Consider the following 27,891-nt stretch of genomic DNA (forward strand, 5'->3'; position numbering starts at 1 on the left):
GGGGGGCACAGCTTATGCATTCACCTCATTGAAATGACATTTAAATAAGCAAGAGCCATTTTCTTTCCTCTGTGCCACTGTAATTTGAAGCTGTCACAAACAAATCCTCCTCAAAGACCTTTCCAAATGTCAGGTTCTGTCAAGCAGGATGACAGCCTCCAAAAATCAGACCCTTGGAAACTTTTGTCACGAAAACAGAGGACTTGGAGCACACATGCATATTTATGGGCATTCACCATTCACTCCTTGCACAGTTGCTAGAGTAGGAAGAGGACTGCCTAAACTAATGATGTGACATTTTAGAAGCATCACTCCACATGCACACTTGTTTGTTTTATAAGAAATCACTTACTTCTGTTTGGGAAAACAGAAGTAAGATTTTAGCCCCTAGTTCTCAGGACAGGTAAAGACAGCTGGTTCCTGTAATGTAATGTCATCTGTGATCTCGTCCGCCACATATTGCCTGAACATGCAGTGGCCGGGTCAAACCAGCTCTACCTCCACTTGGCTCCTAAACCTATTCAGGAGAAATGCTGCTCAACAATGTATGTGCTGTACGCCACTTGCCATGGCTGCTTCCTGACCAAAACTCAGTGAGCACTATACCATTGATTTCTACACATTACCTTGTTAGATTAATCATAATTGGTGAGCTCAGAAGGAATGGCAGAGTACTAGAAATGTGTGTTTAAGTAAGTGGAAGTCTTTTAATGATGTGGCAAAAATGAACAAATGCAGAAACATGGATGCTGAAAACAGCACAAAACATTTCTGCAAAGCCGTTTAGACTGAAGGAATGCACAAGATGTAACAGCACTAAGCAGAGTAGTGCAGTGGTGTTCTAAGATCTGCAGTTTCTTCAGGGTCAAAACCTGAGAAAGCAGAAGGAAAGGAAATTTTTATTTCATGCAATACAGTCAGAATCTGCACCTAAAGACTGGCATAGGTCAGAGACAACAATTCGGTGACTTTTGCACTCAAATTTTAACCTCTGGCAAAAGAGAAGGTTAACAAAATACTATGTGCAATCTCAACAGTCATTTTACTGCGTGCGGGGAAGGAGATGAGGGAGAGTAAGAGGAGCTAATCAGTTCTTACTTTTCACTGGCATTTCCTGTCACTAGCTCATTATGCACAAACACCAAGCATCAATAAGTCAAGTCACTGCTCTAACAGAAGTGGATCCAGACTCCTCAGCCATGAAAGGAGTGACACATCTTTATGGCACGAGCAAAATTAACCTAATTTTGCAGATGAACTGTTGCAGGGATACTCCGTGTTAGGTTAATTGCAAGCATAATTTAATGTAGGAAGAAAATCTGACCCCCACAACAAGAGCTGGTATGGACTGGGCTGCATTCTGAGTACAAAAACAAGCTGTCCTCTTGCTACACCTTGTATAAGATGCCGAGCAAATAGAGGTGGTGGGTGGGGAGAGGGAGGCAGAGAGGTTAGAGGAAGTAGCCTCTTTGCAGTTCATTTCATTTTGAAGAAGTTTGTGCTGCCATCTTCTAATCTGTGCCATCGCAGCTGCACATTGTCACCATGTCTGCAAGGCCAGACTAGATTTGGGTTTTGTTTTTACTTTTTCTCCTCCAGTTTCTCCTCCTCATTGCCTTGCATCAGGCACAGGATCTGAGGCTTTAATATGGCTGACAGTGAAGCAAGAACCATTTAATAACAATGCAATAGTTCCTCACAGCAGTGGTCCAGTGTCGCTCATACGCCCCACCGTGTGCAGATGGTACACTGTCTGCAGTTTCTGAAAACATTCTCCTTCCCGAGATGTTTTTCCTTTCTCCCATAACACACACACTGCCCTTTTTGTCAGCAATATTTAACTCTCTTCTTTATAGAAACAACATACAATTGCTCTGCAGCCCATGCAGTCTTATTTCAGAACAGGTCAGCTGAAGTCCCCAAGAGGTGATCTGAGAGAGAGAGAGAGAGAGAGAGAGAGAGAGAGAGAGAGTGCATGTGTGTGTGTGTGTGTGCGCGTGGTTGGCAGAAAGCCTCTCGCATGTGCCTCACAGCCTCCCGCAGTGGGGGACATCTGGAGGAGGCGTTACCATGTACACAGAGAAAAGAAGAGTTCAGGCCTGAAATATCATCCTCCAAGGACATAACAGGCTTTCATTAACATACAAAGGGGAGAAATAGCAGTGGAGATTTATTCAAATCAACATGGCTAATTTTGCCATAAGCCAGTCACCTTGCCAAGTTACCCTAAAACTCATTCTCTCCATCGGCGGCCCTTCCCCCGACTCGCCGCCGAGAGCAATTAGACCACATTTTGATGAAAATGGCCGGTAATTCAGTGGAAGGAAAAAGCTTCAGAACAACTATTTCACAAGGTAGAAGTTCATTATGAGCCAGCAGGGAAGAGCCTCCTCTTAATAGAGTGCCAGCCATAAACATCCCTCATCATCACCAGGTCTGCCATTTGATCTCACCTCTGGGGTTTCGGCACAGGGCATCTTCATTCATTTCTTCTGTGTTTCACTGTCTGTTTACTCAGTAATAGACTCTGCCCAGAGAGTTGTTAAGGGGAAGCAAAGTGAAAGTGCTCAACAAGCTGCCGTGGCCGTGATTAACGACTGATTTGGACACGACTCCAGGTCACCTTCTTTAACCTTGTGATGGATGATCTAATGTGAGAATCTGATAGCCATTGTTAGAGGTGAGCAAGAACCTGGATCAGGTGGCGCGACGGTGCATTTATGATGTGTGTCAACTCCTCCAGGAATCTGGAATCGATAAACACTATGCTGTAATTATTAGCCAAAACAATTCTGTGAGAACTACACTGAATGCTTTATGACTTTGATAATAAGCATCTCACTGATGACTGTGCATGCAACTGTGTCCACCGCTGCCTGTAAAGCCTTAGTTAGTGCTGCCCTAGTTCAACTACCTGTGCGCCATCTCTCCTGTCACAGGCAGTTTACAAGACCTGGAATGAGGGTTGCCATCTGTCCCACCTCTATGGGGCGCACAGAGGGACATTTTGCACAGCTTTGGCATGCCTGACTTCCCTAATGCTGCACACATGTTTAGAGGCATTACATAAGCAATGAGACCTTCACTGGGGTGGTAAGAAAACAAAGATATGTGCAGAACAGGAGGGGGGAAAGCAAAAGAGGATGAGAGATCATAAAGTGTCAGAGCAGCACTGGTCCTTTCATTCTCCTGACTAGCCCCACTTTCAGGCAGACAATAGCACTACAGGGCTACACTGGTGTTGGTACAGAATACAAGTAGCGGATCAAATACAAACCAATAATTTCAGTCTGAAGGTCTTTCAAATGCCAAGACCCCACAAGTGGTATTTTCACACCTTTGTGGCAGGAATGTATAGCTCTGGAAATGTTTCACAGCTGCAATCATTTTCTCTTACATTGAAATACTGGGCAAGTAAACAGCAAGTTAGCCGCTGGAAGATGCCCAGTATGGATCTGGATCTGATAAAGCAGAGTGCTGCAGGATGTTGACGCAATGCGCTGCCACAAAAGTAGCCAAGAACAACTTGTTTGCCAGACTATAGTACAAACAATGGCTTCAAAACTTCTCTAACCTTCAGTAGCTTGTCCTGTCACCCCCATCTCATAATGCAAAGGCATAGAACTTTTGCTGGAAAACAGGAAGAAGAGCAACAGAAACTTGATGCACACAGCACAGAGTGCACCACAGCCACCGCATAGACGTGTTGATTTTGTGGGAGGGTCATCCCCAGTGCAGCACGCAGCGAATGTCCTGAGAGGGGTTTATAATACTAAGAAATGTTGCAGCAGACACCTGCGTTTGTATGCAGCGCTTTGTTTGACCGCTTTCAGAGGGGAATAATGAGATTCCCCTGGAAAAGTAAAGCAGCCACTGTGACACAGATATGACATGCAAATAAAAAAAAAACAAAAGGAGGAAAATTCTCTTCCTACACACATTTAGTACTCTGACACAACAGCAACATATCAAGCAAAAATGGAAAACCAACTTCTAAGCACGGATACATTTACTTACATTCAAATGAACTAACTGTCCAACCATAAACAGCCCACTGGGGCTGTAACGTTTCACAACTCTTCACAGCTGTGCACGTTTTTCTAACAGTAATGATTCACCCCACAGTGGAAACCTAGTACTCTGCTCATGTAAAGTGTTAAAGAACCAACTGAAAGATGTCTTTACACTGCCCATTCATGCCTCAGCGATCTGTAGAAAAGGTACAGCACCAGCACAGAGGGTCAACGCTGACCCTTCAAAATGCCGCGAAGAAAGGCTGTATTTTTACACGTTTGCCATACCTCCTGTATAAACGGGACGAGGCAGAAAGGGGCATTGGAGGTCAGTGTGTGTGTGTGTGTGTGTGTGTGAGTGTGAGAGAGAGAGAGAGAGAATGGGGAAAGGGAGCAGCATCAGCGAGAGCAAATCAATTGGATGTCATAATAGGCATCACACCTCTAGCAGCTGTGTAAAATGAATACAGGGCCAGCAGTTTGCTGGCTATTTGAGTTTAGTGAAAAAAGGGCCTGAAATCACAAACACCATCATTTTGCTGCAAGCTCTGTCTAAAACGGAGCTCTGCCTCTTGAAGCCGCCGCTGGTGTGAGTGCAATGGCAGGTTACCTTTCTCCACTTTAGGCTACTAATTATTTCTGGCAGTACCGAAGTTGACTGTGACTTGACAGTGTGTGACACAGTGGATATTTACTTTTTTTAACCATATTAACCACGGCTGCTGTCAGTTAATTCTGCCCTCGAGTATAAGCCTTCTGTCACTGAACACTGTACTGCTGATGGGCACCTACTATATCAGCTCTGAAAAGACAAGTGCTCAAGTTTCTTTAGAGAGAAACTTAAAGACTGACAACTTCAGTCCCAGGCACCAAGCTACAGGTCCAGATAACAGTCCACATTTTTTTGCATAGATATGACATTTAAATTTGCATCTTTACATCACTTTATAGGACTTGTTTCTTTTTTCAGCCTTGTCAGCTGCAGGTCAGACTAAAAACCTCCCTTACAGTTTGCTAGAATTTACTGTAAGGGAGATTCTGACAACGGTTTCATTATCTGTATTATAAGAAAGCCAACTCCTCACTACGTGACGTGCCTTGAGATGTTGTTGCTGTGATTTGGCACTGTTTAAATAAAAGCTGACATTTAATTACAGTTTTACATAACATCTTTACAATTTGTTCATGTTAGAAGACAACTTCATTTTCAGAGTTTTATAAATAACCTATTAAATTACACGAATCCTCTGGGGTTTCTTTGTGCTTGATCAGATTTATCTGTGTTGTTGGTGCTATATGCTATGTTTATCCATGAAGACATCTGTACCGCACAGAATTTGTCAAAAACAAGACAACCCAAGAGCTTCATTAGCTGGGCTGATATGCAGATACGAGAGGATAAGCTGTAGATACTGTGAGATAAAGTGTCGAGCACAGCAGGCTTCTTAGGCCGACTGTGCGGCAAGGGATCTCGCTGCTGTTACCATGGTGGTCCTTCTCCCTCCTTCACAGCCTGCCCTGCAATTAATGATGTACATTGATTTTCCTGGAACCACCCCACCACCCATCCTTGTGTTTGCATGTATTTATGTATGTCACTGCATTAGTGCATGCTTGCATGTATGAGAGAAGGCTAATTTTCTCTACCGTGTACCAGAAGGATAACAGCTGAATTTGTATTTAGTAATGAGAAGGAGTCTGGGAATGAGAGAATTTGTAAGCATGCACCATCTTCCATAACTCAATTTAGTAGTCATGTAAACACTTATAAATGCAGGCGGTAGTTGCGGAAGTTCCCCCCCTGCCCTCAGCTCTCATCAGGCTCACACATCTCCAAAGAAACCAAGGGCAGGAGAGGAGGAGATATTGCAAATCACATTATGGGACATGAAATTAATCCACCCTCCCCAAACATTTGGCCTTCACACAATTTAACCTTGAAACTGCTTTTTACTCCCTTTCACGAGGACCTCATAAATCCCCCTCCATCACATCCATAAAAAAAAGAACGAGCCTGACATTATAACAGTGCCTTTGCCAAGGTAATTATTCAATAGGATCCTTTACAGTGCTGATGATACGTTGTAATTTCATTTCACTTATGGCTGTTTCATAATGTAATACACAATTGAGCAGGGGCACTTTAAGCCCCAAAAGACCACTTCCTCCTTAAGATAACAAAAGACTGTTGTGCTTGCCTTTGAGAAATCCTTGGTGGATTATGTGAATGTGAATTCAGGAGCACATCAATTAATATGCATTAAATGAAAGAGTATTAAGTTGTAAGAAAATAATTAATAACTAATTGCTGTACTGCTGCTTCGCCCAACAACATCATTCCTTAATGCTAACAGGGCTGTCTCTGACATCGCCTACATGGGCCAAAGTACAAGCGTTACTTGACCTTTTACAAAGCTGAAAGGCGATGCACTCCCACTATCTTCCATGGCCACCTCACTCTCCCCTGATACTAATGCAGAGTTGTTCAAGATAAAAGCACAGAGCGACTGTTACAGTACATCCAATCCAATAACAGCAGATAAAACTAGCAGACGCTGAAACCTCACAAGGCTCAGCTCTACTAGTTTCAGCCAGAATAAAATACATCTGTTTGTGTTAGAGGATACTGTAGATATCTTATGCGAGCTCTATCGCTGGATCTTCCGCCTTTGTACAGTACAGAGAATAACGCTGGCACGGGGTTCCACTTTCGCTGTTACCTTGAAAAAGACATCAACGTCTCCAATTATCCTTAACCCCTGTGTAGCTCCACAAAACACAATCACTGCCACTGTCAATAGAGTTATAGCAGCGGGGGCTAAGTGATGACGGGGGAGAAAAAAAAAAACATCTCACACACATACATACAGTCTCCAATGTGCTGAAAGACGAAGATGCCTCAGGAGAACAGAGCAGCAAAGAAATGGGAATGACAGGCAAAATGTTTCTTTGAGAAATCTTTTCAATATACCATTTCTAGAGGTTAGAGGAGTTTTGAAGCCATGAGAGAGTCACTCCAGCTGAATGATTACGCCTTTAGCCGCTGTGAGTAGTGAAAACACCGAGCAGTTTCCACCGGAGAGCTCCGTTTCAAACTTCTTCACTTTGACCGAGAGCGAGCTATAGCAAAAATGACTGCCTTGATCAGTTTACAGTTCTACCTCAGTGGGGTTTTCTTTTTATTCTTTTAGCTAAATCAATCTTGCCTTTGGTTGGAGATAATGAGCATGTTCACCGAACTTCAAATAAACACCGTTGCTCCCAGGCTCCTCGGCTCAACACAGTCACATCATACAGTCACTTTTGACGAAGGCAGAAAAGAGAATTCTTAGCCTTGAGAGACCAATTAAAACCGCATATTCAAATTGACCTAAAAGAAGTGCACTAAGGCGTTCATTTACAGCTGAGCCCTGTCCCTACAGCTTCACTCGACTCGCTCTCAGGTTCATCCTCTTAGTCTGACAAACAAACAAAGCCCAACATTGTCGAAAGACACACACAAAAACAATCACTCATTTCTGCAGGATCAAAGACTAAACTGAGAGGCAGTAGTGTTCACACGACATGCGCTCACATTCATTCAAAGGACACGGAGGCAGGATAAATCAGATGAGTAGACTAGTATGCAAACAACTGATGAGCTTTATTAAAGACTATGCTGAATAATAGATCACTATTGTTGCCATCTCTGCCACAAGACAGACTTGCTGCAAAGAAAATAAATGCACACAAGACAGAGAGAGACTTAGGTTCTCCATTGTGTTCATGCTATAAATGTTGGAAATAAATGATAAAACCATGACATATGAAATGAACCTGTGTAGTCACATTGCTGCACTGCACCTTCTGCAAATTAAGGCTGTAAATAAAACTTTTATTTATTACCAATTAATTTATTCATCTTTTATCCCATGAAATTTCAACAATAAGTAAAAAAAATATATGTAAATCACAACTTCCCAGAGCCAAAGTTCACATCTTCAAATTGTTTTTTTTCCCCCCCAACAACAACCAAAAACCAGAACTTACTCAATATACAACAATATAAGACACAGAAAAGAAGAAACTCCACAAACCTAATAAACAATTTTTCCTCATTTTAGCTTGATACATGATAAATAGTCAATTATCAAAGTTGTAGATGAATTTTCTGCAAGTCGACTAATACAACTTCTTACCACGACAAACTTGAAGTTTAAGAAGAGAAGTTTTTGGGCAGCTCTTCCAACGGCACAGCACCAGTCAGAATTTTATCCATGACATATTTGGTAGCACAGCCCAGTGGGTATGCAGCGACTGTGAAACATGCTCCGTCTCGCTTCCACAGCACTTCCATAGTAGCTGCTCACATAAATCCCATCTAATGGTTGCTGGCGAGGGAACTTTTTAACGCAGAACTTAGCAGCCACTGTTATTCACCCGTAGAGAGAGAAAGTCTCTGGATGATGGATGGTAATAAATATTGCGCGGGGCTAACAGAGGTCCCCTCAGAGACGTTCAATTGCCTTGAGTTATAGGGTGCTGCTCGGCAACACAGGAGAGGATGGCAGAGGGCAGGCTCTTTACGGGGTCTGCTAACTAGGTCTGTTCAATTTCCTGTCTGGAAACATGACAGTCCCCATTCTAAACGGTAACGCCGCCTCACAATGGGTGAAGGTAAGCAGGGGGAAAAAATAGGGGGGTGCAAAAAATGCTGCAATCCCAACTTCTGTATGGCAAGTTTGTTTGCTATGAAAGGAGAATAGGCGAAAAAAAAAGAGAATCCACTGTGGGGCAGTAATGACTGTGAATGTACCTGGTGTGAGAGGAAAAGGGAAACTGTTCAGTGTTGTGACCACTTCCCTGCTGCACTTGTGGCTGGAGCAGTTTAATGGAGCTTTCTGACAAGGGAGCTCTGTTGTGCTGAGCCGTCCACCATCTTAACTGCCTCCTTGACAATGGCTGACAACAGAGCAGATGTCCAAGCTGCACACATCTGTAGTGGGCCTGTATTCCTTCAGCCCCCCCTACCCCCCTTCATCAATACAGACACAGGAGAACCCATTAGACAAAGAGCTGCTTTAGGCAGGCATCAAATAAATGATCTTGTTAACTTTGTTATATTGGGACTAACAAAACAACCCATGTTCTGTAATTTAATTAAGATTCTTACTGATTATAACAAGATTACATTTTATGTGTTGCGCAGTATAGAAACTGTTCTTGTTGGCAAGAACAAATGACTGACAGTGTTTTTAATCGTGAGTTATAAGAAATTAAGATAAAGCACATCCTGTTGTGGCATTTTCAAGATGAGTGAATTAATTAGCCCAGTAATGTGCGAGGATTGTGTAAATAACTAGTTAACACAAGGCAATTAGGAGCTGCTTCATACTGTACACTGTGGTACCTACTGTGGCTGTGAGGAATTTCCCTGACTCATTTTTTATATTAACTTTCCACAGTTAGCTACGGTGTTAAATCCCCATTGCAAACATCAGCTTGATAACTACAAACATGATCAAATAACCTCAGTAAACCTCAGCAAAATGTCAAGGGGTGGAAGCTACAAAAGGCAGTTCATTATTCCCCTCCACTGGTTTTCAAAGTCACATCCTGGAGCCTCCAGGGGGATCATGATGGGGGCATCCCCAGAAACACTGGCTTGGTTTCACTTGCATTTCACTCACTTAACAACAAGAGACTGCAAAAAAAAAAATGACCATGTGTGTTAACACCTTTCTATCTCCATGCTGTATCTGCCCACCTGCAGACCCGCAACTCCACACAAAAACCACTAAATCCTTTCAGGTGGGATTCCTCTGGGCAAAATGTCATCAGATGCAGGTGTCTGATCCACTGCCTTTATCATCTGTGGGTGACTCTGATGGAACAAAAAAAAGTTTAAGCAGCTCTGATCCTTTGTAAAGATGCATGGCAGCCTCTTTAAAGCTCCGCTAGAGGAGTCTAAAATGTGCTAAACTGCGCCAATGTGAAAGATCAGTGACAGCGTGGTGCGGCTTGGACAGCAGATGTGCTCCACTGTAATGACTTGTGTTTAAAAACAGATCTACAGGATAAGCAGCCGACAGCGCTGGAGATTACAGAGGACGGCATCTTTCACAACACTGCTCTGCCCACAAAAACTCATTCTCTCGGGTCAAGTGTGAGGTATTAGAGGATTTAGGAGCAGCCTCACTCGAAAGCGCAACTCCACGATCATGCAACACACACACACACACACACTAATAATGCACTTCCTATTTCTTATAACCGACTCGCACCGGGTCTGGTTGTGTGTGCAGAAACAACAGAGCCATAGCGTGAAAGTAAGAGCGGGTTTTACGTGGTCACAAATACTGTTCCTGTGTGCAGCCTACAACCCAGCCGACCATTGCCCATCTTCATGGCGCAGTAAGGTGGACACACATGGTCAGAGCCGAATGCGGACCTGAAGCCCGACGGCAGCCAGTCATAGCGAACTCTCACTGGAAACGCCAAACACACATTCAATGCAAGACGCGGTTGCTTCTCTTATGCAGGCTTTACCTGGATCAAGGTTGTCTAATCGCAAGTTGAGAAGCCGACTTTTTAGGCACACGTCGGCGGCAGCATCATCATCATCCGCTTCAGGGAGAAATGTTTCATGTGAAGATTTGGAGTAATTCAGATTCCACCTTATTAATCCTCTGTGCGCTACAAATGCGGCTTCTTAGTGAAGAAACGACCGAATAGAGAGGAGTGTAGGGAGCAGGCTACAACACGTCCTTGTTTATTAGAACACGGCCGAGTGGGTGTCTGTCTCGAACTGTTTCACGGCTTGATTTTCTTCCCCTCTCCCTCTCCGCCTCCCCCCTCTCCCGGGCTCTAGTCACACTGTGTCTAACGCTCCTTTTTTATCAAGGCGGGGTCTTGGGTCGTTTAAACCAATGACATAAACCAAGAAGAAGAAGCCCCCCTCCTCCTCCCCCTTCCTCCTCCTCCTCCTCTTCCACACACACATCACACACCTTCTGCTCACATGGTTTGCAAAAATGATGTGGTCAAACTGGAAATTTTAGTTTTATCCTCCAAGACCATGTCTTTTATTTGAGTAATTTCTACTTTGATCAAACTGCTCACACCCTAAAAGGACATCTCCCTCTTAGTCTGGATAAATCTTACACAAATCTTATTGTTCAACAGACTGTTTTGGTCTCTTTAAGCTAACTGTTTGTGTTTTTATGTCCTGCTCTTTGCCCTTTAAAGACAAGTCACAGTACAAATGCAGACAAGAAACTGAGAGGGGATGGTGTATGACATAGAAGAAGAAGATTCAAGCAGGACAAAAAACATTTATCATTTCACTCATCTGACATCTCAGAAACCTCTTTCAAAAGTCAGGCACATAAAATCAAAACTGCCTTTATGGACAGATCTATCTGGGGGACAACTGTAAAGTGTAGTGTTTGGATGAACTGACGCTTTAACCAAGCCAAAATCTCACATTCTTGGCACATGAACCAAGTATGAAAAACCAGAGTCCTCCTTTGTATTGAGTAGTGTCAGAGGTTTTAGAGACAGAAATCCTAAAATCTGGGCAAATACATTTAAAACTATCTACATAACCACATACAGTACAAGTAGGGCTGAAAATGATTGTGCGTGTCTTCTTGTACTTACTATATAACAAGGACCAAAAAGTATTTTTTGCAACACAGTGAAGATATTTTGGAAAGTGAGGACATTTTGGCCAGCCCTCACTTTCTGAAACTCTTTTTGGAGGGTTAAGACTTGGTTTTAGGGTGCAGGTTGGTTTTAGGTTTAGGTTAGACATTTAGTTTGCATGGTTAAGTATTAGGGTATGGGGCCATTGTGTCAATGAGTGTGTGTGTGTGTAACACAGAACTTGGCCAAATTAGAGTAGGACTTATTAAAATCACAAAACCTTAATAGGCTTATAATGCCCCCACACTCAATCATATGTGTGTCAGTGGTGCTCAAGACTGCATAATTTATGGCATTGCATTAACAAGATGTTATAGGGGCCTGTGATATTTGTTTTAGTTTAAATTATACATATAATTAATTGCTCTCCTTTGAACTGATCACTGCGGGATGCTGCTGAATGAGCACTCATAAAAAATACAGCTAAGTGAGGAAAAGGTGGGAGTAAGTCTAACAGTTTGTAAGGAGAGATGTACCTAAGTACAGTTTCTGTCTTTGATAGGTTCATGTACAAGGAGTATTCCTCACTGAACATGGGTTGTATAAATCTCGACTGCCTGGTATTAATTATGTTAGCAGTTCCTTTTGACTTTTATACAGTTATTATTCCACTGTGGCATCTGTAGGGACAGCCGCTTTAATTTAGTACTGCTAAATACAGTGTTGTGCATAATAAACTCACCTGTACACAACTGAGCTGGCAAGACTATATAGCACAGCATGCAACTCTCTGTGCTCTTTTTGTGTCGTTTTATTGGAACCTTTTGTGCAAAGAACAAGCACCGATCCACACTGTAATGAAGGTTTGCCTCTGGTATACATTTGGAATAGCGGCCCTGCTACAGATTCAAGCAACCACAGCGGCTTTCTGTATTTTATTTTCAGTCTCATCTCTTTGGAATTGCACTTTGCACTTGACCTGCACTTGGTGATGTTAAGTAAACAACAGCAGAAAGTGTGTCTGTCAGGGTGCTCATTGAGTTCAGTTATGCATGTCTCATTTTTAATCTTTAATCTTGATATTCTGCCTGGCCTTTGTTGATCTCTGGGACAGACTGTATAAAGTTTACAAAGACCGGTGATTTCAGACACTCTGTGTTCACACAGGAAACCCTGATTTAAAAAAACGATAACTATTATGCGAGGCCAACAACATTTAGATAACCTTTAAAGCACCCTCTTCCTATGCAGTGCACATTGCACATTTTGAGAAACACAAAAGCAGCTAATGTAATCCATCTGAAGAGGAAATCTCTTCCACTCGCATTGCCATCTGAAAATATTCTGGTTTTATTGTTTTGTTTTTTGTCATATCTGGAGTTAAAACAAAGCCAACAATAATGACTTATCTCTTATTATGTTTAACTAAAGAATCAACCTTTTCACTTCTTGTACTTTAGGACACATATCATGGAATTGATTAAAAACATAAATATTACAAATTTATTTTTAAAGCGCTTTATGATTTTTTTTTACATGCAAAAGATTAGCACCATGAGCCCTGCAGTCCGTGTTCAGTACACTGCTGCAACAACATGAAACATCTCAGCGGAGATGAAGAGGAGTCTGGAGTTTCAGAGGGATTTGTGCCATCCTATTGGAAGAGCAGCTTTGGGGTCAGTGTAGCACCATATCAGATCATATAGAACTCTGACGCTGATCTCTGTATTCACAAACTCACAGAGAGAGTTTGGACTGAGTCTCTGCAGCGAGTAGAGCAACATACATATTTCTAACCACACTGCGGCCCCTGGATATATACAGTCTCCAGATGAATTATTAAAGGCACACCATCCTCACTGTGTCTCTTTCACTGGCTGGAATTGAGAGGAGAATTTGTTCACATTTCATGTTTTTCTCATGTTGTCTGTGTAGCCTAGTCATTTTTCTATTTGTCAGCTCCCCTCATGTAAATCAGCTGCGTTCCCTTGGCACTCTGCTCCCACCCTGCAGACTCTTATCAAAATGATTTTCCCTCACATATTCTGCTCAGGAGTATTTTGAGCCCTGCCTCATCACTATACTTTCTATTTCTTGGTAAATGATTGTACTTTATCAGGTGTTTGTTCAAATTAATAGACAATACAGTAAAATAAAACACTACGGTATTATAGGACACAGAAACATGTAACATTATTCATTTTTGAATAAAAATTAGCAACCCTCCTCCGTTTGAGGTTACTGCAGAGGTCAGTGTGCCACAGTAATTTCATCTGCCCTGCTCAGAGGCTGAAACATGCCCAACATGCATGAAGGCTGCACAGTACACATTCACACACAATGCGCTCTTTTTGCTGATGAGGAGGCAGGGTCTCACCATGTAGGGATAAAGAAGGGGTGAATGGCTCAGACCCCCAGTGGGTCCTGCTTGAACTTGTGAAATAGGATTGACGGCACACTCAAAATGAACTCCCACCATGTTGGAACAGCAGACTGAAGCCCCCCAGGAGGCTAAGTTGAATCAATTCTCCTAATGATGTTTGTAATTTAGGAGGCTAATGACATGCACTATGAACTGGAAGATTATGTCTAGGAGATGCCTCTCAGAGTCAAGTGTTAGAATAAACACCTTAGAGAATCATAAACCTACAGAGAATTTAGAAATAAATATTCAAATCCAGGAGAAACAGCAGTGTACCCACTGGGACTTCGATGAAAAGCCCCAACAAGTCTGTTTCAGGGTCAGATCTGAAAAATTTTGAAAGGGGTGGCCAGGCTAGGGCACGCACTTAGCGGAGTGGCACAACTGAAATACATGTAAAAAGCTAATTAAATGTCTAGTTCTATGAAATTATAAACCATTAATTATCAAATTGTTTATTCTGTGTGAAAATGAGACACACACAGTGCTTTCTTTAGCTAACGTTGGCTACGCTCCTTATTTACTCCTGTCCCTGTGGTACCCCCCCCATCCCCACTGAGGCAAATCATACCAAGTACTCCACAACAACGCAATTAGAGAAATTAATGCAAATATCATGCTGCACACAAGATATAAAATAAAACTAATTTCACCAATATCAATTATAAAGCATTAGAAAAATGTTAGTTGTATTTAAAGCAACAAATCGTCATTGCTTTTCCTATTTTTCATTCAATAATACTGACAAGCATCACATTTTGACTGTGGCAAGGGTTGCACCAGGGTTGGTGAATCAGATTCTGGGGATGTCCAGTGCCACCCCTTGCCACCCATAGTCTGTTTGTACTATGACATATAGTAATGGAAAATATGAAATATGACCACAGCCATTGCTGATGCAGCAGTTTAATATAAAAATTTGCTAGGCATGAGAAAAGCTCAAAAAATGTTGTATCCTAATACTTGTCATTATGCAACCAAACTAAAAATGTCTTTTTTTTTCTCCAAGCCTAAGTCATTTTTACTGAGGTTATTTTGTCGGTCTTGATAAAGTTCAATCTGTGACCCACAAGTCCACATTACTGACATGTGGCAGAGAGTCCTACTCCAGTCCAAATCTATGATTTTTGTAAAAAAAGAAACGCAGCTTGCAGGTTAGGTTAACAGCAATTTGTTTTAAGGGTTATGAGGAGCAAATACTGTGGGATTTAACAGATGTTTTGTATCCCACCCAGAGTACTCTTGAGCTGCTAATTTTGTTTTTACCCTCTGGGTGTACTGAAGCCTGCTTCCTGTGGGATGAGGATGTCTCTTGTTCAAAATGTTAAGTGCTGTGTGCATGTGGATTTTATGGATGAGTAAGTATGCATGTGCACACACATGTCCCTGCATTAATGTGTGCATATATAGTATCTTGTGTGGGGCAACAATGTCAAACATTTACGCAAGAGCAGCCACATAAGAGGCATGGCAACAGTACGCAGCATGATATGCATACGCAACATGTTGATATGATTACTCCACAGGCTGCTCCCTGTGTTTTAGGCCGGTCATTAACAACCTATTTGAAGACTTTGTCAATAGGCGCCAAGACAACAAGAAGCAACACTGCCCCCTCTGTGCTCAACACCCCCCCTCCAATCCACTTGCCTTTCTTTTCTCTCATTAAAATGGAAATGAGTTGCTCATTGTTGTTAGTAGGGAAGAAAGCTGTCATGTCTTTGGTGACAGGCTCAATGGATGTGTTTGGATTGCAGGGCTTGCTGTTTTCCGAGAGCATGTCTTATCTTTGTTTAGGCACCGAATCAAAAATGTAAACATCACTTCATTAGCATCTGTCAGGAAGCTTAACACTATGATTTTTAATACATGGCTAAACCCTCAGAATAGACAAACAGGCCTCGTTATTCTGTCTTTTCTTTTATCTCCACTTGTGCAGTAGTTAATTTCTCAAAGGGAAACTTACTTAATCTGCTGCGTTTGCTGGTGAAAACCATGTTGTGTAGCTATGCCTTTTCCCTCTGCTGGAACGATACCACAGTTGCTTTATTGAACTTTTCCTGCTGGTTGGTGGTCACGTTTATACCTTGTCTCCTTTACTGGCCAAAAGAAAAAAAGAAATTTATTTTAAAAAGATTTTTTTTACAGTCAGATCAAAAGCAGCACCAACATTTTTTTTCTGCTCTGAAAAAGTCAGAAATGGAATAAAACATAAATGACATACTCTATTGTTAACATTTAATAAAATAGATCAAAGAGACCTGTGCTCTCACCAGTCACTTGTGCTCTCAGTATCACACTTCATCAGTGCTTCCACACTCAGCATTTACATACAGCTATACCTGCACAGTGCAGAAGGACCTTATAAATACTGGGACGTAACAAAAAGCATCCAGTGCTTGTTTATATCCAGCTAAGTCTGTTGCAGGGGTATATATGCATAATATTTTCTGTTTCTCCTGGGCTCTGTATAAATCATTTTTACAATTGCGATCTCCTCACTAAATTGGAGCACCTTCAGTTTGGGTCACATCGCAAGACAAATATATGCTAGAGGCCACACTCTCCCAAAAACAGAGAGAGAAACAATGATAGAGACATAAAGAGGAGAACTGAGAAGATGCAATATATTTAAGTGAGTAAATGTCAGCTGCTCCTCAGGGAGGTATATAATAGGCTGAGATTTGAGCTGCACACTCCTGTGTCAAAGCATCACGTCGATTTGTGAGTTTATCTCAAACAAAGGGAACAAAGATCAATGAGTACATGTTTCTGGGTGAGTGATACAAGTTTCTCTGTTGTTGTTGAGCATATTTTCATATGAGCGTATAAAGAAAATCCATTTAAAAAGATTAGATAAGGTGTCCTGCATTACTAACCATACTCCCTAGGAATTAGGTATATGCACTTATTTATATACTGTACAACTCATTTGCCACAGCAAATGCATTTGGAAGGAATTGCAACTGGATTAATGATGTTATAAATTTACATATTTAGCAAGTTGCAAATATGATGATAGTGAATGTACAGTATCAGTAAAATGTTCACAGATAACATATTTATTTTCTGCCAAAGTATCAAATTTTGCAGTACAATGTCCATCTGAAGAGACTACAGTGTTATTCAACCTTTTCTAAGGCTATGTTGTGGACTTGCATAATACAATAAATGTTCACAGGGACCTCAGACACAGTGTGTTTACTTATAACTAACACCACAGTCTTTTCCTAACCAAAGGTGTTAACTCCAGTCCCTGGTGTGACAGTTTTATGCTCTGTTCACCTGCCATCCACCTCAGCTACTTGTTGGTGGCTCTGCTCACATTCATCAATTTAGTGTTTTATTCATTCAAAAAAAAAAAGAAATCCAGCCAGAGATTAAATTGCCACCACAACATAACTGGGAAAGAAGCTTAGCTACTAGTATGAACATAAATTCTGGGGTTGGAAATACAATTCAGAGATGCTGAGTCCAGATGTTCAGCTTTCTTTAAACCTCGCTTGTAATAAGTTGAACTAACAGTTTCATTTTGATTCAGTGGTGAGAGTTAGCTTAACAGTAAGTAATTTTATTCTGGATACCTGCACTTTAATGCTGAATTCCAAAGAGGGAGAAGTTATTTCAGAGTTCAGGGAGTCTCATCCACTGTCTAAATTGACAGTTGGAGCCACAGACTGAACATACAGTCATTGGTTGGAGCACTTCCAAGCCATCCATGGACATGACATTACTTTGGGAAATCTGCATTTTTGTAAGATAAATAGAGTCACTGGGCTTAAAGGTCTGCTACATGCTGCACTAACAAGAATCAATGAGCTAAAGCTAATGACTACTTCATAATACCTGTGACAGTTTAAACAGCTTCACTCTATATCTAGAATATCCTACAGCTCTGAGTCCTCCACTGTGACAGGTGTTGAGGCTCATGGGTATTGTAGTATGTAGAACAATTAAACATACAAAGCACGAGTTCCCTGAAATTAAGCTGAAATGATTGAAACTGATAGCCACAACTCCAACAAAATATATTGATAATTTATCCTTTATCATTACAAGAAGACTTTAAAACTATATACCTATCTCTCTGATGGGAACCAATGTATGACGGAGGTGTCTCGGCTGCCAGCCAATCAGAGAATCTTCCATGGCCAAGGTAAAAGGATTGATTATAAATAGATTTATGGGGGCATGGTGGGGGTTTAGGAAAAGATTTCACAACACTTGCGCAACCAAAAGACAAACATGTTGTCACAGGATTTAGAAATCCATGGCTTTGTCACACTTCAACAAAGAATTGATGACTCCAGATTGATCAGCTGAAGCTGCCATCCTGTGAAAAGAATGTAATTATATGTACAAGAGCTCTCTCAAACTTTTTCTCTTTTAAATCACTTCAGACCTTTGTTGCATTTCTAATTGTCCATTCAGAAGTTGTTCCAGTTGCTGAAGTGCCTTTATGTGAAACAGAGAAGAGGAGGGGAAGGGATGAATGTGTGTATAATGTTTTTGCATTTGTATTCCTCTATCCATCTCCCTTTTTGTCAGAACAGTTTCATTTCCATGTCAATGATTTATGTCGGGAGATAGTAGAGAGCCTGTTAATGGGATATTTCTTTTGCTCTCCTCATGAGCAACAACATGTCAAAATAAAGATAAAAACCAAATCAAAATGCTCGCTGGAGGAACAAATTAGGATTTGTGGCAATGCTGCAAAAAAAAAAAAAAAAGAAAAGAGCTTTTCTATCATGACACTAAACTCATAAACATCCACACATGTTTGATTTGATGTGCACCTTCTCATTTAAAAAACACTAGGCTGTAACTGAAACTTATGCCTTTTCAAACCAGAGTATTTTACTTTGGAAACATGCTGAACCATTCCAGTTTAAGATGAAACAACAAGGCATAATAGAACACAAAGCTATATTTGTATATTGTCAATAAACTAAATAGCTACACAAAATACAATATATGGGTTTTGCTCTGCCAACAAGTCTAATGTTCATTCTCTCGAGCAACCTACTGAGAGAGGTCCATTTTCCTAAAGATACAAGTCCTAACATAAGGAAGTGTCATTTTCTTCTTTGCTTAAATTTACCTTAAAGGAAGACAACAGTTTTAGATGGATTTTGACCTTTGCTTTTTTAATTTGTTGTAGAAATGTTTATATTTCTTACACCATCTCGTATTATAAAAAATGGATGAGGCAGAATAAACCTGTCTTGGTCTAGTTTTAATCTCCCTACACTACTATTTTCATTTCCTTTGATTTTAGATGAATAGATAAATTGTAACAAATTAAATGGATTTAGGGAATAATTGAAACAAATGGTAGAGTTCCTACAGGCAGTGATATTTTTTTCTGGGCAGAGTGAGTTTATTTTGGATGAAGATAAGGAAACCAGCCACGCTTCCACAGTCTGATTGTGAAGTTGCCGTCTTTTTTGCAGTATGTCCTAAAGGTGGAGTGGAGTAGCTCGGATGCATGGAGGGTGGCGCTGACAGAATCTGAAGTGGGTCATCCACTAACCTCACCCCCCTGGAGTACGGTGGGCCTGGGCCAGAGTGGAAGGGAGCGGTATAGCCTGCTGAGATGACGAGCCTGGTTTGGAGGTAATGGGCAGAAGGGAAAAAGAGTATTGCCTGTGGCGTGGCACAAAATGAATTACTGCCAACTTTCTGCTTCTTTGCCTCACAGTAATAGTAGAGTCTGGAGGGCCAGATAACAAGGGCACAAAACCACAAACTAAAGCAGAATGAAAACTGCCTAAGAAAAAAAAAAGCTGTCTAGCAGAGTTAACATCATGTCATTTATGATGATTTGACTGAACATATGACGAGGTCATTCTCAATTCAGCAACAGTGAAGCAGCAATGACTGGAACATTTTCCTTTGTTTCTTAGTTTCCATTCTTCTCACTTAGGGTAACAGAACATGTTAGGAGTCTTTTTTTCCATTGGTGTGTTGCAACACTCTTGGACTAGAGTGATATGCTCAAACTGCTCCACAAAAAAGATAAAGCTGAATTTCCACTGATAGTATGTCCTACAGCTTTCATACTGTATCAAGATTCTGTGAGTGCAATAACTAAGCTTGTTTTTAACCAGTCATTACGCTACAGTCTCTCTGTAATCGTCAGAGCTAATATCCTTACATGGCAAAAGTAGTTAGAAAAAAACAACTGAATTGTATAACAACTTATTACATGCATTTCATAAGCCAGACTCAGTATTTCGTAATCATCAGTGTTTTCTCCCTTTTCCATGCATGTGCACATGTTCAGGCAGTTCAGTGTCAGGAAGGTGTTCTAAGTGAATTTCTGTATAAATGATTTAAATTTCCTCAGGGATCAATATTCCACCATCCTGAATCTGTCTCTATTTGATGCTTATTTGTTCTTTGTTACTATGTACTTACGTACGCATGTGCCGCGCGGAGTGGCAGCAAGTTACAGCACTTATGTCCTTGTTGTGTTCTTTTCCGTGTTTTTATGAAGTTCTGTTCTTATGTTTCTGTTCTTATGGTGTTATGTTGGATGTCCTCTATTGCTGCTGTAACACAGAAAATTCAATAAAGTACCTACTCTACTCTTTACTCTACTCTCTACTCTTATTTAAACAACAGGAGTCTCTGGCCACCAGGTTTGTATGTTGTGGTTATTATGGTCTGAATAGTGATGTAAGATGGTATGTCCGGTTTTAGGAGGGAGTGTTCACTAATACAGTTGATCAATATAAGAAAAATGTTATGGTTACTTGCAGATTTATTTTAGATATACATTGAGTTTTCCAGTAAACTCAATTTAAGTCAGCAAAACTACAACAAATCAGCAGAGACCTTAAAAAAACACGAACTAACTAAATCAAAACCAATCCTGAATATGCTTAAACTGGATATAGGTAATGTGGAAAAAGGAAGGCAGAAAAATGACTGCATAATTAGGTCAAAGCATTAGGAAACTGTTGAGTTGCAGTTGGATTCATCTTGCCTTGCGCCGTTTGAACATGTCACCTGCATGCAAATGATTCTCTTTCTTGTCTAACGGAGAGGGAAAAAAACCCCACTTGAATTCATTGATGCCATTGTCTGGTATTGGATACAATCAGTGTGGTGAGTGGGTGGGGAAGTAGGATGAGGGGCCCACAGAGATTAAACAGAAGCTTCACCAAAGTTGTTCCAAAAACAAAGTAAATCCATTCAGCCAATTAGGAGCTGCAGAATATTCCAAAAGAATGAGTGAGAGCTTCTCTACTAATTTACACTCTGCTTCAATCTGAATATCCTAATAGACTGGACAAGATTACAGCCCACATCAAAGTCAGCAGGACTTAAAACCAAATAAGCCAAAGTGACTGGGTGGCACGGTGTAGTTAAAGCAAGTCGAAAATATGCAAAACCGGGTACATAGAATCAGCTGTGCATACATAATGAATTCTGGCAACTTGAATCTCAGTTCATATAAAAAACCTAGTAGAATTTTCTCTTTTTTCAAAAATAATTTTCTATTTGATTATGTCTTCATTTTAAAATATTTGCTAAATGATATATATTTTCTGTTCACCTTTTTTTTGCACAATACACAATATGTGTGCTATCCCCTTCAGTTGTTCTTTCTCCCTCTGGAATAAAATGAGTCAAGCTATTCAACTTTGATTAACACCAAACTTTCCCCCATCCTGCAGAGGAACTCCCTCTGTTTGATGAATCTGGCCCTGTTTGTGTCCCTGCTCCTCCTGGTGTGTGATGCATGGTAGCAAACCCCCCACCCGCCCCCACCTTCAAAATGCAGCTTTATTCCACACTGGGGAAAAACATTCAGAGGAGGCAGCATTTTCCCTACCCTTTTCACAGAGAAGAAAGAAAGGCACAGAGATGGATGTCACTTTTTTCTTTGCAGAGGTAGGAAAGCGGTTTGCAGTGGCCATCCAGTACCATTGGAATCCATGTAGGAAAGTAAACAAGAAAGGCACATCTTCTGTACCTTGAATCTCTGGATAAACTCTTAGACAATAAGTCTAATCATTTTCTATATTAATAATATTTTTATCAACCCCCATACAGAAATTAAAACCATCTATGAGATGGTCCTTCCACCTGGAGCGCTGACTAGAGGGGGTAGTGATGTGTTTGAGAGGGTCTGTGTGCACAATGAGCCCTCTGATATCATGCTGCTGGTAATTTGTTCTGAAACAAGAGGGAAAATATTGCTGTACTGTCACTGCAGTGTTAAGCCAAACGTTGCAGGACAGATTTCACTGACATATCCTCTGGAAAAGTCACAACTCAACACAATTCCCAACAGGGCTCAGACAAGACTGGGGAAAACAGGGAGAACATACGTAGCGTACTAACTTTAACTCTGACATGGCACTGCATAAACTGCCAGAACACTACAATAAGGCAGGAAGGCAATTAGAATAAGCTGCACTGTCTTTCTCCAGTGAGCAACCACCACTCTCCTCTGTAAAGGAGCAAAACAAAGCCACCATCCAGAAATCGATGAAGCGCTCCTCATAAAGGGATTGTCAAATTCAAGATTGTGCAATTTGTTTTATGATAACTCTGCAGGCTCATGCATGGAATCAATATGAGGGCCTGTGGCAAAAAAGGACAGGAGAGGGGGGTTGAATGTGTATTGATGCATACTCAATAGCATTACAAGTACCTTTGATTGTTACTCCATTTACACCTATTTTAAAGTTTATTTCACACCAAAGTGGAGGCTACTGTATTCTCCACAAGAAAAAAAATATCAGTAAGTAGAGGATATAAATACATCCACTCATTTGCCCTGTGGTTTGACCTTCTCAGACAACCATCCCACTGCTTTTTAAAACACATAAATCACAAAACAGATGTGGACAGTTGGCCAGTAATTGTGATAAAAAAAGTGCACCCTGCAGAGCTGGCCATATAAAAGCTGCAAGAACCTCCAACAACAACTTTCCAGGCAGGAGGTCATCATCTAAATCTCTTCTCCTTCTGTGGTTTGCATCCATCTGCTAAAATGTTGGGTCATAAATATAGTCCCAGATTAAAGAATTAATAGGCTTTACATTATTTATGCACTATCAATATCCTCTGCTATACCCTCTCACATGCATCATGGCACAGCTGCATTTTGTCTTCATACACTTGACATTCTTGGGCACACATATTTTCTATTTTTGTAGACACAGTTAATACTGAAGTCTCAAATACCCATAAGCAGGTGAGTGTTGGTTCATATGTCCTATAATAGAAAAGCATTTTTCATATTTGCACAGACGTTGTGAAGGATATAAGTCAATTAATCCAAAGGGCAACGTTTCTGTTACCTCTGCTCCCCATCACTCTATTAAAAAAAAAAAAACTGCAATGAAAAATAGCAGGCAACCCTCCCCTTTGTGGAAAATCATTACACAATCTGAGAGAGAATAGACTATTCTGTGCCCAGGCTTGCCTCCTGTTATTGCACCATTAATAACTTTTGCTGCTGCCAACTAGACAACACCAGGCATGGTTGGAGAAGAGCCGGCAAATGCAGTCAGTAAATTAAAACCATCGGTGTTCTTTTTCAAGACAGACCGATCCCTGTTGTCAGAGGTTGGGCTTTTTGTTTTTGTTTTTGTTTTCTCTTTCATCCTCCCACCCTGTGCATCTATTTGTGTTGTACTTTTTGAAACAATGACTGCATTTCTCATTTCCCACTGAGCGAACAAGGCCTTGAAACTGCACCACACATCAAGCTATTGTATGTACACTGCTGTACTGAGGTCCGAGCTCTCATGTCTTCAGACGTACCTGGCCAGTAAAGCTGGTTATGGTGTTCACCTTGCTCACTCTAATGTGACTGCAGGAATGAAAGGTTTTGTGTACAGAAGTTGAAATTTTAAGTGTGAAGAAAAAGGATTATCTCAGAAAAACACACAGACTGATTCTTTTTCTAAATTAATTAATACCATACAAACAAACCTGTACACGTTTATGCCACAAATAACATTGAGAAGGGAATGCCCTCGGGCATTTAATCTTGCTAGTCATCTCCACATACTCATTAATTTCTGTTTCCTGGCTTGATAAAAGAACCATTTAAAAAGTTTTCACTTTGCAAAGTAAATACCACATAAGGTCTATCCCTAGCTTGGTATGTACACATATGCACTTTAATTATGCAACATCTCCACAGCTTCATTATGATGTATGGTTGTTATAGAAACTACATTTGGTGGAGCAAGGTCTTTAGACTCATATAAGCCTAGTTTATAGAAAATATAACTAATGTGACTGTGGCCCTTGTGAAAATTAGCCATAGATTCAAGAGAGTAAAAAGAAAATAATATACGTATAAATTAGATATTAAGTTGATCACTCTTCCTCATAGTAATATGCTTCCCTTTTGTTTTAGAACATCAGAAATTAAAGCAACATCAGGAGTATAACCAAGCTAAATTTTACAGTGAAACCACAATTCCTAATCTGTGAAATCGGATGAATTTAAGTTGCCTACCAAATGGGATTAAATTGTACTGGCTGCAGTTTGCTAGGGGGGGCATGTGTGAAAGGGATGGATACGGATGTTACAGTATTAAAGATGCCCCCATACATTTCACCTAGGAAGCACAGTGGAGAGCATCCAGTGGGAGTCAATGGGCTCAGCGAGGCTGAAGTGCCAGCTCAAGAGAGAAGGCTTAACAAAGGCTGCGTGGGAGGGCTTCTGCACAGTGTGTGCTCATGAAGTGGAGCATTGTCTCAAGTCCCCCCCCAACCGCCAACCCACATGTGCAGTCACACACCTAATCACCATGAAATGGTCTGACTCCCCTACATGTTGGTAAACTGTGTAATTTTGCATATGTAGACAGTAAGACAATGTGAACTTAACCTCACTGGGCCCACACTAGAGGATTTTATAATCTTTACTGATTTTAAAAACATGGGAAACCACAGAAATAATAACAGTTTTAACAGAGTTTTCCACATTTTAATCTTAAGAGCACACGCGCTAAACAATTCAATCGAGAGGCAGGACCACACACTTGCTGTTTTAACACAAATTTCAGAGACGCCTATTTCAGGAACCAGGGATCTTACAAAAACTCACAGGATCACATTTTGCAGTTCAAACTGAAGCTGAATTCAAAATAAATAAACAAGGCTAGTGCAAGCTAATGCTACAAACAGTTGTGGCGCTTCCTGGCCAGCATTCTGTCACTGACTGCCGGTTGTCTAGTCAGGATTCAATCACGGTTGCCCCGACACTACAGGATTCTAAGTCACAAACATGCTTGATACTTAGGATTCAAGATTGGGGGCCCCCAGATCTTCTCAGAGGCATAACAATTAGTGTCATTCAACACCTCACACTATAGGTTCATATGGCCCAAGAATCTCTCCTGAGCGGCATCACATCAAGGAACGCCCCCATGACTGTTGGGAAGGGCAAATCGAGCCCAATTTTGGGCTAATTATCCTGCAGTGTGGGGCCAGCTTAAGGCTGCGTTCAGACTGAGTTTGAAAGTTATGAAAAAACAGAGACCACCCCATTCATTTCTATGAGGGATTGAGTTCACCACAGCCAGCAGCAGCAGCACAGGGGACTCCAGCAAAATGACGCAGCCCTGTGTGGTGAAAAATTCAGCTCTGGTTCTGCTGTTTATGCAAAGCTAGGTGACATCACCTGGCAAGACACTGCGTTGACCAATCATGTAAGGGGCAGGGTCAGAATGTGGACGCCCACAGGAAGCAGACTTGTTTACCATGTTACCATGAGCATTCACTGATATTCATTCTTAAATTTGGGTCATAGTTAAAAATGCACCATAATGACACACCATGCATTTTTTGTTAGTTATTGGGTGTTAAAGTGTGTGTTTTTAATCTATCTAACCCAACACACTGGTGGTAGATATTGGTGCTAACACAGAGGAGGTTAGCAGCATGGCTAACCAAAACACACCTAAAACTCGTGGGCAGGAAATGTGAATGAGGCCATGCACACTGACTCGTCACAACATGGTTGTATCACCTACGCCTATGTCTCACATGACCTATAACCCCTCAGCCCCCATCAACGCAGGCCCACTACAACGTGCTCAATATGAACGCCTGCTAAGTACAGCAGGGCTCAAATTAATGCATTTAAAACACTCTTTAAGAGCAGAGTTAATGTGAATATATTCTAGATTACTCTTGCCATTTGAATGGCTGCAGTAGTGGTGTGTCCAGAGCTTATGAAATGTTGGTGATTCCCTAGGGATTACTAGCAGATCTATAAGGGGGAACTCAGTTTTACACACCAAAATCATAATACTGCTCAACCTATGAAACCTGTCATACTGTATCAACCCAGAACTCTCAAAATTCTTCTTTTTAAAATCTGTCTTTGTATCCAAAGTTATTGAAAGTGATGTTTAAATGATCAGCTCAAATTACAAAATAAAAACTCAATGGCATGGGAGATTGTTTTGGTTGGCTCCATCGACTATATAAAATGTGGACGCTGTGATGGCTCCCAGAAGTGAAACCAGTGTGACTCAGTCACCCCCTGGTAGCTGGTTGTAGTATAGGTCATAACTAAAAACTCAAAGCACAAATCAAAAACATTTTTCCCAAAGGTAATGTCTGATTTGACAGTTTTGATTTGTGGTCTGCTATGTAACTCAACCACTACTGCGTAGAATCCGGTTGCAGAATGCCAACATGGCAGCCGTAGTATTTGTGATATTTTGGCTTCACTTTTGCATAGTGGAGGGAAGTGGTGATGTGTCATCCATATTTATACTGTCAGTGGTTGGACCAGGTTTTGGGATTTTTGCACATAGCCTAGGTACAAGGGAGGTGAAGAGAACTTCATTTGTGCTGCTAAAATTACATTTGAGGAATTTGACAGCAGTGTGCATTTCCAGAAATGATGTCCCAGTTAGTCTTTCACAAGAACAATTTCTTCATTAGCAAAGTATTTCCAATGGAAACTTTTCACAGTGAGGTCTATGGATTAGCTAAGCAACCAGGACATTGTGCATGGAAAGACACAGTTCTGTGAGCACCAAAAATACATTCCTATCATCCATATTATACCAGTGTGGAGGAAGAACTCTCAGAGGTGAATATCTTAGGACTTGAGAAAATTAAAGCCAAACCATCCACATGGCTAGATACCACTAGGAGTACATGGATTTTATTAGTTTGTGTGAATTGGTCCTTTAATCAATTCAGAGCCAAAATGTCTGACAGATCCAAAGAGCACCTTGATCAAAATGAGGACTGTATTTGATGTGCTTTTACATCAAAACACTGAAACGATTCAGGCTTTCATTCTGGGAGTAAGCAGCAGCTAATCTGAGCATCACAATTTGTAACACTCCATGCCTATCAGGTGGTATCTCAGGCATTATGGGCTGAAGTAATTAACTCAAGCCACCCAAGGGTAAAGGTGTTCATGGTACATGTGAGGGCTAAGCCAGTCAAACTGGGGCTAATAATGAAATCAGATACAGTCCCTGTGGGGGTCACATGCTGCTCAGCCTGGTTATGGCTCGCATGAAATGCCCCATTGTCAATTAAAATGCTCCATCAAATAGTGAAATAACCAACCAGTAATTACACCCTGCTCTTTAATGACACATACTGCCCAGGATCATTAAAAAAAAGAACATTTTCTGGAAACTAAAAGGTGTAAATATACAAATCACAATTTGCTCTGTGTAATTTTAAAATGATTATTCTCACAATTAGCTAATGATTTTAAGAGATTCAAATCTCAACAAATGAACTTTGTCTGTTCCCATCTTGTGTTGTGTCAAAAGAAAGACCAGCATTGGCACTGGCTTCCAAAAATAATGAGTT

At 40.9% G+C, this 27,891-nt stretch overlaps 1 protein-coding gene across 1 annotated transcript in view; it reads right to left on the bottom strand.

The window, feature by feature from the left end:
• The window catches only part of LOC109962959 (C-terminal-binding protein 2), an 84,275-nt gene extending 73,402 nt beyond the window's left edge, over positions 1–10,873 (bottom strand). The window contains exon 1 of the mRNA XM_020605169.1: positions 10,542–10,873. The gene's annotated coding sequence lies outside the window, so the exon portion shown is untranslated. The remainder of the gene's footprint in view (positions 1–10,541) is intronic.
• Positions 10,874–27,891: the final 17,018 nt, after the last annotated feature.

Source organism: Monopterus albus, unplaced genomic scaffold (genome assembly GCF_001952655.1).
Source record: "Monopterus albus unplaced genomic scaffold, M_albus_1.0 scaffold69.1, whole genome shotgun sequence".
Taxonomy (NCBI): domain Eukaryota; kingdom Metazoa; phylum Chordata; class Actinopteri; order Synbranchiformes; family Synbranchidae; genus Monopterus; species Monopterus albus.